The following is a 14,919-nucleotide window of genomic DNA, read 5'->3' as shown; positions in this document are numbered from 1 at the left end:
GTGCAGGCGGAGCGAATCCTTATGAACGTAGAAAATTTGGGTTTTGGTCATTTATGGGAGTGGTCAACGAGGCACCATATATGGTCCGACCACAATATAATAGGAAAGGTACACTCTCGGCTATCCCCAAGACCGGCGGGTGTTCAGTAAAGGGTCCCAAGATTCCCAACCAGGCTCGCTAGTATAGGAGGCCCCTCGCCTCTCGGGGGTATAGTAAAAATTGGGGTTTTTCGTTCGTTATCTATAAAATTACCAATCAATGTGTCCAGAAATTTATTTCATTTAAGCTTAATTTATTTCTCTATCCTTAAATACCTAATTCATCTAGATTAGGCAATTATTTATATGTTAAATTTATGATTGAAATTCACAATTTTTTGAAATTTGCGCCTTTCGCAACATTGCCTATTTCATTATATTAAACACGTTTGTCTTCTCTCTAGTGCAGAATTCATTATAAATAGAATTCGTCAATATTTATTAAACATATCCAATTTTAACAAAGGTGTAAAAGTTGCTGCACTAGAGAGAAGACACTAGCTGAATACTACTAACGCAAACAAGCTTTGAACGCGGATCTCCCGCGTGCCCTACGGAAACGTATCCAATAACCCACTAACAATTTTGTAACAGATAGCTAGCATACTGATAAAAATAATTTTGTGTTTCCATATGCTACCCTATTACCCGACCCGATAATGACAATAACGAGTAATGGAATGACTCTTTGTATTGTAAAAATTTTTCTACTTAGCCGGGGGGTAGGGGAGTCTACCGATGATACAGTCTACACTTTTTTCCAGACATTTAATACCTAGGGCAAAATAAAAGAGTCTGGACTGACATTACCCAACCCCCCTTATGATGATTTTGCGCCAAAACCGCCCTACCTCTCCTTAAAAAGGTAAACTATTAATATTTTCTACCCACAGATGGCTTTTTCCAAATAAATCGTTGTTCACCTTTTTTTTGCAGGTAACACTGCCGAGTTCGGCACTAAGTAACTCTAACCGTGGTAGAGATACCTCGTTCTTTGGGAGTGGTACTGCTCTGGTTTTGCAGCAAATTAGCCGAATGAAATATGGATGTCTGGATTTCACGTAAGCAACAGCTCCATACGCTTTGGTTGAAGCGTCACAAAAAACATGCAGTTTTTGCGTGTGTTTGCTAGGTGCCATAGAAATCATCCTTGGCACTTGTATCTTGTCGATGTATTTTAAGTCTTTAACAATTGTTCTGAATCGGTTTTCCGTTTCTTTGGGCACCTTCTCGTCCCATCCAATCTTGAATTGCCCCGATTCTTGAAAAAGAAGCTTAAATTGGAGCGTTTCGGGTCCAATTAATCCAAGTGGATCGAACAATTTTGTTGAAATTTTTGCAAAAGCTCGTTTAGTCAACATTTGAACTTTTGCTGCTCCGTCTACGATAACCTCTGCCTTGAAATAAAAGCAATCCGTGCTAGTATTCCATCTGACTCCAAGCACTTTTTGTGGGTCTAAATTAAGACATGAGTGCGACTTGGTTGAGTCGTTGGTTAGGCCTTGTTTTTGTAGATATCTACGCAGCTGTTGGCTGCTTGTCACCCATTTTCTTAAGTCCATGCTTGCGTCAGCAACAAGTTTCAGCACAATTCCGATTACAGCCATTGCTTCTTCTACTGTAAATGCATTTGACAAGTAGTCATCTACATATAGATGGCGTAGAATTTGTTTGCTGTTTTCTGCTAAGTCACCTTCATAGGACTCCAAATGTTTCTTCAGGACGGTCCTGAGCACTGCCGTGCTGCATGTGAGTCCAAATGGAAGCCAAATTTACCAATGTGCATTTTCCAAATGTTCCATTTATAAAGTTGCAGTGATCCTGGGACGTTTTCATCCTCTAGAAAACACCTTAATGCTTCCGCGTCTTCTTTAAGCATTTTCACCATTAGAAACGCTTGCCTTATGTCAGCTGTTCAGGCAATAAGGTTGAGCCTAAACTGTAACATGATGTCAAGAATGTCCGGGTTCAGATTGGGTCCTTCTTCTAGGCAATCATTAGTGCTGAAACCCGTTTCCGGTTTTGCTGAACCATTGAAAACTGGCCTTACTCTAGTGGTGGTTTTGTCTTTTCTGACAACCGGGTGATGGGGCAGAACCGTGTAGATACCGTCGAATGACGTATCCGCCTTGGAAATGAACCTAAGATCCTTTAATTTACCGAACTCGGCTTCGTATGAAGTCTTCATCTCCTGGTCTCTGTCCAATCTTCTTATCAGTGTCTTTGTCTGACCTTCTGCCATGGCTTTATTCTTGCTAAGGTATTTTTTGTTCCCATTTCATGGGCGTGGTGCTACATAACGTCCATCATCATCTTGAATGATGGACTCTGAATAGGTCTTTCACTGTACTGAAAGTGACACCTTTTCCAGTGGATCTAGTGTCTCTAGTTTCCACTATCTGGCAAAATCGATTTCTTCTTTTTTCGGGTCAGGGTCTTCATGTAAATCTTTGGGTGTTCCTAGTTTAGCATTTAAGAGAAAGCTGATAGCCGTTGTAGACGATAACGCTACCTTCTCATCTTGCCCTAGTAGTAGCCATCCCAATTTACTTTCTATCGCTCGAATACCTGTATTCGACACGATCTGTTTTGAGCCGAGAACCTTCCAAACTTGATTCGCTCCGATCAAGACGTCTATTTGGCTGGGTCCTGCTTTTCCGCTCAGTATTCTGTCGTCGGCTAGTTGGTATCCTTGTCTCCAAAGTTCGCTGACGAATTCTATCTTACTTGACCCAGCAATTTTCCCGATTTCGGGTTGCTCTATTGCTTCAAGTTCAATATCTTCCGCCTGTGGGATTGTTCCGTGAAGTCGTAGCTTTCTTACGCTTCTTTCCTTTTCTGGATGGATGTGTCACACTGCTTGCAGCTTCAGATTGATTTTTCCGACTTCTTGTAGCCCTAAAGTTTGTGCTAATTCACTCCTAATAAGGGTTGCATTTGATCCTTGATCGATATATGCGATAGCTTTATGCCACCCGTTTGGACCCTTCACTACCACCGTTGCCGTCTGGACGTATACGCCACCAAATAGGCGTGCTTTGATTGAGAGTGGAGTGCCATCTGCTACTTTTAACATTGGAGACGCTGCCACAGTTGCTGTCACCGATTTCGGCTTTACTGCTTTGTTGCAGATAGACGTGTGGTGACCCTGTCCGCACTTGTAGCACTTTCTTGTACTCCAACACTCTCCCACCTGATGATTTTGTCCCAGGCACTTCCAACACCTTTTTTCTTTCTTGATTAGCTCCAGTTTCTTCTCTAGAGTGATATCACATTTTGCCGGGGAATTTTTATCATTGCAGAATAAACATTTTCTTTTGACCGCAGCATACTGTTTCCTGTCTCTAGGATATTCTGTAGCAGTGCCTGTGACTGCTAGTTCAGCTGCCGTAGGTGTGGTGGAAAATGTAACTCTTTGCGTCTTTTCGCTTGCTTCTGGCCTTGTTTTCTTCTTTTCTTGCTTCTCGGTTGAGTAAGCATACTCCCAATCTCCAGCTATTGAGTCGATGAAGGTAAAGAAATCTGTTAATGTCTTGTGGAACTGCCTGGTTTTTCCATGCTATCGGGATTTTAGTTCAATTGGCAGTTGTCTTGTCAAGATCTCCATAATTGCTTCATTCTGAGCTGTTTGTTGGTCTAAACTGCCGAGGTTCAAAGCATGGCCCATTGCCTTGTCATGTAGTTTCCGTAGTCCTTTAAAGTCCTCTTGATGTTCTACTCTTGGAAGTTCTGTTATGGTAATATAATGGTCTGCTTTTACCGATCTCGGATTTTTGTACTTTCCAGTTAAAATATCTATTGCTTTGTTTTAATTGAAATCTGTCAGATCCAAGTACGATATCGCACCAGCTGCGTCCTCCGTTAAATGCAACTTCAGTCTGCTGAATTTCTCGATAGGTCTCATTGACGGATTCTCGTGGATCAGTGTGCGAAAGATTGCCCACCAATCCTCCCACTTGCTGAGATCCCCATCAAATTTGGTGATTTCTATCCATGGTAACAGATGTGCGATATTCCACGGGGTTGAAGGTACTTGTAGTTGCATCGCATTCATCGGTGGAGTAACATTAGTACATGGAGGTGTATTGCTTCCACTTGGAGCTGCAACTCGGAGTATGGGGCTTGCCATACTTGTTGTTTCTACTGGTTTCTTTTTCTTCCAGTCGATGCTTATTTTGTGGAAACGGTCGACGTATTTTCATGCTGCACCAGGTATTTCTGTTGAGCTTCGGGGGCATCCAACATAGGGATGATTGTTTCGTAATCCTGTCATCGGCCAGCTCAAATGCAGTTTCAGCTTCCTGCAATCTGTTTTCAGAAGCTGCGGTTTCATAATTCTTCAAGTCTTTATGAAGTTCTTTCTCCAAAACTTCTATGGTCACCGCCAACGTTGCTTGATTCAATCTCTTGGCAGCCATTTTTGTTGTGGAGTTCTACTGGTGATCTGAAAAATTTGTCTAAAGCAACACAAAAACGAATTTAAGAAGAAACAAAAGACTGTATTTTTGCGAAATCGCACACCTTGTTAATGACTTGAAATTAAAATTCAACTTCTTAAGGATTTCTTCTTGCCACACTTGCTTAGAATTCCGACTCCAATACCTGAAGAACGAATTCTTCCTCTTTCTCTCTCTTCACCGTGTCTTTAATTGCCACCTTGACGTTCTCCTGGTCTTTTTCTGGTACTCCTGCCCTCGCTGCGAAAATGTTGGAAACAATGATGGTCCTTACTGGGCGTACCTGGCGGTGGTATCAGTCTCGGTGCCGGCGTCGGTGTTGGATGAACCAATGGCCCTGATGGAAGTGGGATGTGAGGGTAGATCTGCTGCTCTTCTACCACAATTATTGGCTGCCGTTGGTCTTCTGGCTTCAGTGATTCCAGATATCTGGCCTTGTCTGCATTGACTTGAAGATTGGTGACTACTACAGCATCTCTGCGAGGCAGATATCTGATGGCCACGTTGTAGAAACCAGTTTCATAGATAGCCAACTTCTCGTCAATATGCACTCCAGGTGGTAGAGGTTGATAGGGCCTGGTAGGTGTAGGATGCAGTGGATGAGGTCGTTCCCCAAACTTTACTTGTGCGTGGAATTCTTCTAACCTACTAATTTTCCCCAGGTACTGTGGAACAGGGTTAGTAAAGAGATCTTAACCTATAACGTATACTTAATATACTCTCATCTTCTGGTGCTCTTCGAAGGTGTATGGTCTTTGCCTAGGGAGCATTGCCTATAGAGTAGTGTGACAACGACGATTAGGACCAAATGGGAATGGTTAGTTAGGAAACAGATAGGTCAAAAAAACCTTACACTATAAATTAATAGTGGGCTGAAAATTTTTTCCAACACGTGATTCCTTACAACACGGGTTAAATCTCTCACTCAAAGTCTACACTTTAAATTACGTCAATTACTTGGACGATATCGTCAGTCTCAAAAAAGTTCGAAGGACCATGAAAAGTATTAAATCTTAATAATAACGCTAATACCTGCGATTAAATACCTTTGTGAGTTTAACTTAGGCAGGTTCTACCACTGATTTTATTGAAACCGATTTTTGACACAAATAATGGCGTCTGCTTCTACACGGGGAAAAATTCTAACAACGGCTATTGCCGATATCGGCCACAAAGAAGGCTTTGCTTGGCAGCGCCCCTGGCGGCCTACACAAAGTTTACATTTACAACATACATTACAAGTCAAAAATAATAGGCCGTCTGACGGGCCTTCCAAATTTAGAAACTCTCTCTTCAGGTGGACTTTGACAATCCGCAACAGATATACAATGAGGGGGGAAATCAACCAAGAGAAAATTTGTGGCGGAAGAAGTCGTCGCATTGAAAAATCTTTTCCGTGGGTCAAACGCTATGGCAGAACTGAAACAAATTGAATTAGAGCTTCACAAAGATTATGTTTTCTATCCGAAAGTTAGGTTGAGGAATGGAGGTTTTTTCCCCACTTCTAGCTATGCTAAGTCCCCAAAGCGAATAAATTTTTATTCCTTATTGAAGAATGGCGATTTTTTTATAATAGAAAAAAAATATTTGTCGTTGAAAATCACGCTTCGCTCGTTGGACCAACTATTTTTTTGTTTGCTTACAAATTTGGAACGGTCCGAAAGGACGTACTTTCTCCCCCTCGAATTGGTTCCATATTGATAGACAAAATAGCTAGGCAAACTACTAGGATAGTGGGTAGGGGTAAGGAGCTTGTTGCTATTTGTGTTGAGAGCGTCAGCAAAAAATGTGTAGTATTGATTGAAAAGTATGATACGATTGTGCTTACTGCTATCCCTAATCCTTACGAAACGGACTTATTGTAATTTCTTCTGGCCAATATATATATAAAATAATACTAATTCTTTCATGTCGTTTTGGCATTTACATATTCATCTAATATTAAATTATATAAATTTTTTTCATCGGTATTCGAAGACCAAAATTACAATTTTACTAAAATCCGAAGTAAATTAGAAATTGATTATAAAACCTGTTGTGAAATATCCGATAAACATGGCAACATTGAGAATACAAAAAAATATAAAAGCTGTCTGCTAGGAGCTTCATTAGGTCAGTTACATCAGCACGTGACGAGTTAGGTCACTCTTGAATTCATCCTTGTAATAGTGTAGCTATTTAACTAATTTTATCATCCAGTGCATAGCTTCTACACTCTATAGTTAACATGGCAAAAGGACAATGTAGCCAAAGTGCTCATGCTGTGTCTGTACTTCATGTCCTGTTTCAATTGTCATCTAAAACCATAATTAGTACAAGTGAAAGCATTTGAGAACTAAAAAGAGGCAATCGAAGAACAATGGCCACTCTCATAACCAGACTATCCAATTTGGGGGACGAAAAGACAGCTTTGTCGATAGAGTATAATAAATTGTATGAGTGCCATTACATGCAAGGGTTTTAAATTCTATTTCGTGTACACACAGATTGACATAAGCAGTGCCGGATTACCCATTGGGCAAACCCGGGCAGCTGCCCGGGGCCCTGAGAGCTGGGGGGAACGCCCGACGACTGTCACTGTCCAAACAAAACTATTTTTAAATTAAACAAAATTTGGCATTTAAGATAAACGATAAATTTTATAAATAATGTTCTAATAATTGTTGGGCATATAAGATAGTAAGAGACCTAGAATCACTGAACCAGCGCTTAATGCATGCCAGTCTGCTCAACGTTATATTAGGTCATGTTGTATTAACCCTTAGGCCTCGGCTTCTTAAGCCGGATGCGGATGCATCGCTGGAGGGGTCGTTGGCCTTGAATTAGTTGAGTCAATCATTGCGTCAGTCAGTGTCTTGATGGGTTTTATGACTGGTGTTTTGCGTAGAATTAGCACTGTTAGTTGAGAGCCAACGACTAGGACCAAAAATGAAGAAAATTGACAGTGGAAGTTTAAAAAGGAAAAAGGCAGCTGAGCGCGTCTAAAACAAATTCTTTTTCAAAATCGGGGTTTAATGATTGGAAACACATGCATAAAATGATAGCGGGCCATAAAACGAGTGAAGAGCATCGCACTTGCATGATGGATTATGTAGCAAGGTCAAGAAAAATGGGCACTATCAATTCAAAACTCGTCGAACAATTTGAAGCTGAGAAATCATATTGGATAGAAGTTCTACGAAGAGTTATTGCAGTAATCAAATTTATCTCTTCAAGTGGGCTTGCTTTTAAAAGAAGCAATTAAACTTTGGGATCAAATAAAAACTGAAATTATCTCGGCATTTTAGAGCTTGTAGGTCTGTTTGACGCCTTTCTTAGCGAGCATTTGAAGAAATATGGAAATTGCGGCAGAGGAAATACCTCATACCTCTCGTCGACAAATTGTGAAGAAATTATTGATATTGTAACGAGTTATCGCCGATGGGTTCGGTGACTCAATATCGGTGTATTCAATCACTTCAACACTTAAGCACTACACAAAGTAAACATAACTGTTCTATCTAACTACTGGGACCCAAGGTCTACACTACAGTCCCATTTATAGTCTTACAGGCGTGGGAAAGGGTCAGTCGATGAATCCAAATGCATCAGCAATCGGATGACACTCGAATGACACTTCCGTCGGTCGTTTGTCTATCCGTTACAGTTATAACGGATGGCGAGAGTTCTCTTACAACGATGCGTGAACGCTACATCCCCCCCTTCAGCCTGCGACTCGTCCCGATCGCACTATTACGACGAAAAACAAGGAGAAAAATAAACATAAACCCCAAAACATAAGAGACACGAGCAATTTTCGGCCAAAAACAAAAAAAAAAAAATCAGTGCAAAGAAACAATTTTTAGCCAAAAGTTAATGAAAACAAATGAATGCAAAATTCAATGTAAACAAATGTCACAACAAATGCTAGAAGGGTTACTGGTAGAACCAATGGACATTAATGCAAAACATTAAAAAAAAAACCAAATTACCAATAAAACAAGCATAAAACAAAATAACAGCTACAAATAGCTATTGAGAAGAAAAAGAAAAGTTACACAAGAAACACCAAAATAATTTCAGCAATTCGAATAATTCCTTACAGAATAGGGGAGAGAGAGAGAGAAAAACAAAAACAAATACAACGGGTCGGGTAACGGTTATAAACGCTCTTCCACCTCGGCCTCATGAATAGTCAATCGACCTTCCAATTCGACTATGCGTTGAGTCAAGGCTTTTATGGTTGCCCCGGTTTGACGTAAATAAACGAACAGACTTGCTCCCAAACCAAAAAAATAAAATCGCTATAACTGCTACCAATTCGAACGGGTACCGAACTGTTTCGGGTTGCCCCGTGCCCCGTCTAGCTTTCTCTTCTTCCTCAATGATACGCAGATGTTCCCCCATGAGGGCTACGCGACCTTGAATCATCGCACGGCGCGTCAGTATCGGCTGGCTTTTCTGGGTTCTTGTCCCCCCCTCCCTTTCTAGTATAGTCTCACTAGCCTCAGGCGCTTTCAAAACTTGCCCTACTTTTTCAAGCTCAGTGAGTGACGGCAGTGACGCGTTGTTCAGTGTATACTTGACATTCTTCCTGAAGCTTGCCTGAAAAATCCAATTATCCAGGTGTGCAGTACACGACATTGGAACTTCAAAGACATCAAAAGGTTTTCTTCTAATTAAAGTGTTAACCTTTTCACGACTTTGCGGGCAAGTTATTGTTATTGTTGTATCTTCAGTAGTTGAATAACCCCACCTCCTATGGCCTAGATATACAGTTTGTTGGCCAAGCCAAGGTGACACATGAGTCGTGCACTGGGTGCGACTACGGGCCTCGTCCTTAACAAACAAAGACATTGCACACCCGGGTTCCCTGTGTTTCCGATTAATAGCGCTACTTATCGGACAAATTAAAGCCGGTGACATTAAACAACGAAATGCATCGTCTGCTGATAACTCTACAAAGGCTTGTCTATCAGTTGCTACGGCAAGAAATGGCGGAAGAGGATAAAATTGTGCACCTTGTGTGGCATTTTCTATAGGGCGCGGCAAACTGATTACTTTATAGAGTGTAAAACGAAAAGGAAACTCAAAAACAGGTAAATGAATAAAAATTCTAAGACCATTATTAACCGCAGCCACGACTACTTTAGCTTCAGTGTACACTTTCCAGACATCACCCTTCTGGATGGATGGACTCAAGGACCATCCTGACGGGAGCACAGATTTAATTTCTTTCAGGGCGGCTTGAACTTGCAGCGGGGGAAAAAGGGTAGCTGGTAGACGTTCCATAGCCATAACAGCCAATCCAACGGCAAAGTTATCCAACACCTCTTCGATCCATCCCACGGCGGACCCAATTTGACGGAACGCATCTCCAACTTTCGTGGTAGCAATCCATTGCCTTTCGATCTCTTTCACCACCCCGTCCATTTTGTTGTCCATTTTCCAGGCCTCTCGTTCAATTTTTGCAAAAGCAATCTGTAGCTCGGCTACGGCGTCGCCACTTGCCTTAGTCTCCCACAGCGTCTCGTTAATGAGAGAAGCATGAACTTCCAGGGCATGCACAATGGATGTTGTCTCCGTCGAAAGCTTATTGATCCGGCCGTTCACGTGTTCGAGATCTTCTTGGGTAGACCTTCCGCAATTTCAACAATTCTTCTTGTGCCCGTTCTTTCACATGTTGTTGCAATGCCTGTTTAAACTGTGATTTAGCTCCGTCGTAGTGATTGGACATGGCATTCACTCGAATGTCTAACCACTCGTATAACGATTTTACCACTTGATCCACTGGATCAAACGTAAAATCCGTCACTACGACCCACTCCGAGTCGGAAAAGGCTAAGTCTCCTTCCGACTTGAAGATCACCCCTTGATAGGCGACGATCTCGCTGGCAGCTACCGGACCCGGACCTGACATTACGGTAAGCAAAAACATCAACGGGAAAGCAAGTAAGAATGTTTTCCTCGGTGCCCGTATTCTCGTAGAGCGTCGAAGGCCGACGCCTTCGGGCGCGATGGCTGTAGCATGTGACGACCCATCACGTGCAGCTGGAGTGTCAGCCGGAGAGTTCCGGTTTACTCCTCTCGGTTCAGGTCCACGGACTCCTGATGAGCTCCCAACGGCAGCTTCTCGTTCCGGCGGCGGAATGCTAACGCAATCGACGAACGGTTTCATACGTTCCACATGAACGATTTCAGTTTTAACCGTTCGTCCCAGCCGCAGCTCGTAATTACTAGGAGTGGTCTGTCGTACGACCGTGTACGGTCCCAACCAACGATGCAAAAGCTTCTCAGATTTCCCTACCTTTCTGATAGGCTTGTAGACCAGTACCTCTTCTCCAGGTAGATATGTCGTCGCCTCCCTCCGGCCCTCGTCGTAAACTTTTTTCTGCTTCCGCTGCACAGCAGCAGCGCGAGCCTGCACTTCCAATCGGGCCTGTTGAAGACGTTCCACCGCCCATTCGGACGGATCCCGGTTAGGTGGAGGTACCAAATTCGGATCCGCGTTCAGAGCGCCATCGATGGGGAGAACAGCTTCCCTTCCATACACCAGGTAGAATGGAGTTCGTCCCGTACTTTCATGACGACTGGTGTTGTAAGCGAACGTTACGAAAGGTAACGACTCGTCCCAATCCTTATGGTCGGAGCTAACATACATGGACAGCATGTCAGCTAGGGTGTGGTTCAACCTTTCCACCAAACCATTTGCCTGGGGACGATAAGCCGTTGTCGTACGATGGTTCGTCTCCAGGGCCTGCAACACCTTTTGAGTTACCTCAGCGGTGAAGCAACGTCCCTGGTCGGTCGTCAACTGGCGTGGAGCTCCATGTCTTAACAACACAAATTTCACCAAGAAATCTGCTACCTCCGACGCATCTGCTGAAGGTAGAGCTCGAGTCTCCGCCCACTTGGTGACGTAATCTACGGCTACCACAATACTTTTATTCCCACTCTTGGACAGTGGAAAAGGTCCCAGAATATCCATTCCCAGTCTCTCGAATGGACGTTCACTTCTTTGAATTTCCATAAACCCCGCTGGTCGCTGGTAGACTGGTTTTCGGGACTGGCACTCCCGACACGCCCGCACAAAATTACGCACATCCTCGGCCAAGGCCCACCAGTAGTATCTACCCCTCACTTTGTCAAGAGTACGAGTGACACCTAGGTTGCCGGCGGTAATGTCATGATGGCAAGAGCGCATTACCTCGTTTTTAAAGGATTGAGGCACACATAGCCTTAGTAGGAGGCCGTCGTCAACGACCTTGGTCTGGAACAGCAGACCGTCCTTAAGGCGATACTGGCTGTATTTTCTTCCTTTCTCCAGACCCGCGAAGACTTGGTCCCACTCCACTTGCTGCGCTTGCTGAAACTCACTCTTACTTTCAGTGTCAATACTGAAGGCAGCTAGAGTACAATACAGCTGTTCGTCGAGCTCCTGTGGTGCGTCGACCGGATAGCGGGAAAACGCATCTGCATCCGTATGAAGTCTTCCATTTCGGTGTATGATCCGTAGTAGGAATTCCTGTAGCTGTAGACTCCAGCGAGCTAAACGTCCGGCTAGATCCTTCTTGGTGAGTAGCCAACACAGAGCGTGATGATCAGTCACCACCAAAGTATCCATTCCCCATATGTAAGACCGAAACTTCTTCACGGCCCAAACCAAAGCGAGACACTCTTTCTCCGTGATCGAGTAATTCGACTCACTTGGAGACAAGAGGCGACTCGCGTAGGCCAGGGGCCTCTCAATGTTATTTACGCGTTGTAGTAACACCGCTCCTAAACCGTAGTCACAGGCGTCAGGGTGTATCTCGAACGGCCTTGTAAAATCGGGATAGGCCAAAGTGGCCGCACTCACTAGCGCCTGCTTCATCAGCTCAAAGCTGACTTCTTGAGACTCTTCCCACACGAAGCAACCACCCTTTTTAAACATGTCCGTCAGGGGTTTCGCTGTGTGTGCAAACTGAGGAATGAACCGGCGATAATACGAACAAAGCCCCACAAAGCTACGCACGCACTTCAACTGTTCACTTGGCTTACACAGGGTCGACGGAGAAGGGAAGTTTGCGACCGCATTAAGTTTTTCTGGGTCAGGCCTAACTCCATCCCCACTAATGACGTGGCCTAAAGCCTTTACTTCGCTGGCCCCGAACTGACACTTCACCAACTTAATTTTCAACCCGGCCTTCCGCAGGGCGGTCAACACTTGTCGCACTCGCACCAAGTGTTCCTCTGCATCAGCCGCGTAGATGATGATGTCGTCCAGGTAAACGAGACAAATCGTCCATCTCAGACCAGTTAAAACCAAATCCATCATGCGTTGGAATGTCCCCGGTGCGGAGGCCAACCCGAAGGGCATAACAAGAAACTGATAAAGTCCGTCGGGGGTGACAAACGCCGTCTTGACTTTATCCTCTTCGTTTAGTGGTACCTGCCAGTACCCACTCTCCAGATCCAGCGTCGAGAAGATGCTAGCGTTCCCCATCCGAGACAGCGTCTCTTCGATCCTCGGCAACGGGTAAACATCTTTTACGGATATGGCGTTGAGGCGGCGATAGTCTACACAAAAACGCCAACTTCCATCCTTTTTCTTCACTAAGACCACAGGTGATGCCCACGGGCTAGTTGAACGTTCAATTACACTTCTGCTCAGCATTTCGTCCACTTGTTTCTGCACAATAGCCCTCTCTTTCCAAGCACTCTTGTAGGGAGACTGATGTACCGGTGTAGCAGTACCAGTATTTATGCGATGCTCAGCAATCTTGCACACCCCCAGCTCTCCCTCCTTCAACACAAAACTAGTGTCAAATTCCTCGAGTAGCTCAACCATCTTCTCCACATCAGCAGGGGGAAGCGTCGATGCTACTTGAGCCCGAAAAGCTTGACTCGGAATAGAGGTCATTCTCGGCATAGAATCTGAGTCGCTTATTGACTCAGCTGAGTCCTCCCCAACATCGTCGCCCAGCGAATCTGGCGTTTCCCCCTCATCCACTGCGACAATGGAGGGTTCCACAGCCTCCATCTGCCCCAAAACGGTTCCCTCTCTTAGATAGGCGCGCCGATTGGTTAAATTAACCATCAACACTTGTCCTAACGGTTGATCCGAAGACACCAGCACTTTACCCGCCGCCAGCCCCTTGGTTTGAGCCAGATGTTCCGAAGGTTCAATCATCCACGTTGCTTCATTGAGAGTCGTGGTTTCTATCTCCACCGGAACAATGGCTCTGGGCGGAAGCATTCTACCCGTCTTCGTGACCAATCTAGGTGCTTTCACGGTCTCCTGTTCTTCGATTACGTTCACGGGTAACTCTCCGAGCAATAATTCAGCGCCATTTGGGACGTAATTTATTTGGAGCCGCTTGAACTGGCTCAAAAAATCGTTACCGAGCAGTAACTCGATCCCTCTCATTTCCAATAGAATTACTTTTCCACTGGCCTTCATTCCTCTATGCTCGATTTCTAGCTCGAGGGCTCCTAGCGGGGGAGCTCTCTGGCCGTTTACCATGACTACAGACGGTCCGTCCCATCCCAATCGACGAGCTCCTAATTTCTCTTGCAAGCTCGGAGACGCCACCGACACCACCGCTCCGGTGTCAATCACGGCCTTGATCCTTATTCCTCGGCACACTACCTCTTCGGTTATCAGGCGGGAAGAGTCGATAAGCAGTACAGCCGTCTCCCCTGAGTCGTCTTCGTCGGCCGACACCATGCCCACGGTATTCCGGTCATCTTCTTCGGAGTCCCGTCGCCTAGTCTGCAAAGCCCTTCCCTCTTCCTTGCGCCGATCGTTTCTCCATCTGTTCTCTCCCTCGTCTCGACGATCACTCCGCTGACCGCCCTTCCCATCTTCTTTCGGGGCCGTTCTTTTCTGGTCTTGGCCCTTCTCCGCTCTACAGAAACGAGCAATGTGCCCCGCTTTGGCACAATTATGACAGATAGGCTTCCCATCCGAAGTCCGAGATGCAAACGACACATTATTTTGAGGTCGCCCCGAGTTTCCCCGTCCGCCCTCCGGCCTGGGAGATTTTGACACGCGCTTTAACTCGGCGATCTCAGCTTTCAATTCTAACACCACGTCTCTCAATTCGGTCCCAGCTTCCTCCTTTGGAGGAGGTAACCCCTTCATTGGTCCTAACACGCTCACAGCCCATTCTGGTCGAATAGCTAACTCCGACGCTTCCGTGTGCAGCTGCACCGCAGTCAAGAATTCCGCCGTAGTTCTCGGGCTAGTCACCCAGATCTTCTCGACAAGGGTAGGCTTCAAACCACGAAACAGATAATCCACTTTTGCCTCTTCCAACATCCCTGGGTCTACCCTCCGACACAAATCAATGACGTCGTAGAAGTATTCCACCCCTGATTCGTCTATCCCCTGCTTCCGCTGTCGTAACTTTGCCTCTTGATAGCGGCCATAATGTTGTGGCTGAAAGGCGCGAAGAAATCT

The sequence above is a fragment of the Daphnia magna genome, linkage group LG6 (assembly GCF_020631705.1).
Source record: "Daphnia magna isolate NIES linkage group LG6, ASM2063170v1.1, whole genome shotgun sequence".
NCBI lineage: Eukaryota > Metazoa > Arthropoda > Branchiopoda > Diplostraca > Daphniidae > Daphnia > Daphnia magna.
This window is presented reverse-complemented; position numbering follows the sequence as displayed.